Source organism: Cebus imitator, unplaced genomic scaffold, assembly GCF_001604975.1.
Source record: "Cebus imitator isolate Cc_AM_T3 unplaced genomic scaffold, Cebus_imitator-1.0 Scaffold0, whole genome shotgun sequence".
Taxonomy (NCBI): domain Eukaryota; kingdom Metazoa; phylum Chordata; class Mammalia; order Primates; family Cebidae; genus Cebus; species Cebus imitator.
Genome location: NW_016107315.1, coordinates 20,597,541 through 20,599,533, shown reverse-complemented (window position 1 = coordinate 20,599,533; position 1,993 = coordinate 20,597,541).

Here is a 1,993-nt window from a genome sequence, read left to right as displayed (position 1 = left end):
TAAATCTAGCTAGTTAACAAACACATTGCCTCACATGGATGTCATTTAATATATAGTCCCCCCCTTATCCTCAGGGGATATATTCTAAGACTCCAGCGGATACCTGAAATCACAGATAGTATCGAACCCTATTTGCCATCAATTGCAACACCATTCTTCCTGCTTATGTCTTCCACATGTTTTTCTGTGAAATTGTGAGTCCCCCAGCCTAAATTTTCTTGTCAATTTTTTATATTAGTTCACCATGAGCCTTCTGTCCATGGCCCTTGTATTTTAGTCACGGTTCTCCAGACTGAAAGAATCGATTGGACATAGATAGCTCAGAGATAAAAATATAGATTAGATACAGATATAGATAGATAGATGACGGGGATTTATTAGGGAAAATGGCTCAAATGATTATGGAGGCTGAGAATTTCTATGAGAAGCTGTCTGTAAGCTGGAGATTTTGAAATGCCAGCAGTGTGGACCAGTCTCGGTCTGAAAACCTCAGAACCAGGAAAGCCAATGGGGTAACTCTCAGTCCAAGTCCAAAGACCTGAGAATCCAGGGACCACTTGTGTTAGTCCTGGAGTCCCAAAGCCAAAGAACCTGGAGTTCTGATGTCCAAGGACTGGAGAACAGTTTCCTAGCTCCAAGAGAGAGAGGAAATTCTTTCCTCTGCGTTTTCTGTTCTATCTGGCACCCAGCTGATTTGATGATGCCCACTCACATTGAGGGCAGGCTTTCCCCACTCAGTCCACTGACTCACATGCTAACCTCCTCTGGAAACACCCTAACACTCACACACCTAGAAGTTTTCTAGGTGTTCCTTAATTCAGTCACATTGACACCTAATATTAACAAGCATGGCTCTACTTGAGTTATACTTTGTGTCCTCTCAGACACTCTGTTCTTCATATGGCTTCCAGTAACCCATTACCAGAGCAAGAGGGGTCATTTCAAATCAGAAGAAAATGAGAACTTTACTTATTAGAAGTCCTTGTGCTAAAAGTGCAGAAACAGCTCTAATGTGGGAGATTTGGCAATATTAATCACTCACTCCCCCTTTCATGTGGGGTCTAATTAGTGAGAACGAGTGGAGCCAAAAGAGGATGAAAATATCACTGCATCTTTATTCATAGCCGTGCTGAAGAGACAAATGTGTCAGGACTCACACCTCCCTCTCAGAACTCGGACTCTAACTTAACCCAGCAGGAGACAGGAGTAGAGGTCTGGAATGAAATAGCACAGATCTGGCTTATCCTCACCATGAGCTTGCCTTAGGTTAGTACAAATGCTTTCATGATGAAGACACTGGGCACACTTCCATCAACGACCAACTTGTCAGTCTTTTCCAATCTTATCTGTCCCATTAATCACAGAGTGGACCAAATAAGAAAGCAAAAATATGGATAGAGAGTGTTCACTTCTGAATTGCTCCCTCCTGGCAAGTAGTATTCTATCCTTTGGTGGATACTGCTAGGTGTCTACACAATAGCCATGTTAGCACCACCTTCCTTAGCAATAAATTCTACTTTTTAAGGATGGTAATGTTATCAAGTGATAGGCTAAGTTTCTCAGCCTCCTTTGCAAGTAGGGATGGCTAACAACTTGTCAGTAGCAGTCATACATTAAATAAGTAAAGTATCCATTTGCTTATGCTCACCCCTGTGTCTTCCCACTGCTTGAAATGTGGGCAAAATCTTAAGTGGCCATCTGGAAATCATGATGCATTATTGAGAATGAAGTCACTAGCTAGACAGAAGAGGAAAGAGGGAGAGAGAGAGACAGAGAGAGAGAGAGAGAGAGAGAGAGAGAGAGAGAGAGAGAGACTGAATGCTTGATGAGTCAGCACTGTCAAATCAGTCCTGGACTGTCCACCTCTGGATGCCTTTTATGTTGGAAAACAATAAGCATTTATATGTTTCAGTCACTGCAGTCAGACTTTTGTTACCAGCAGCTGAAGCAGTTTGTAAATGATACATTTCTGTTATGGAAGTGTGAGAGGAGA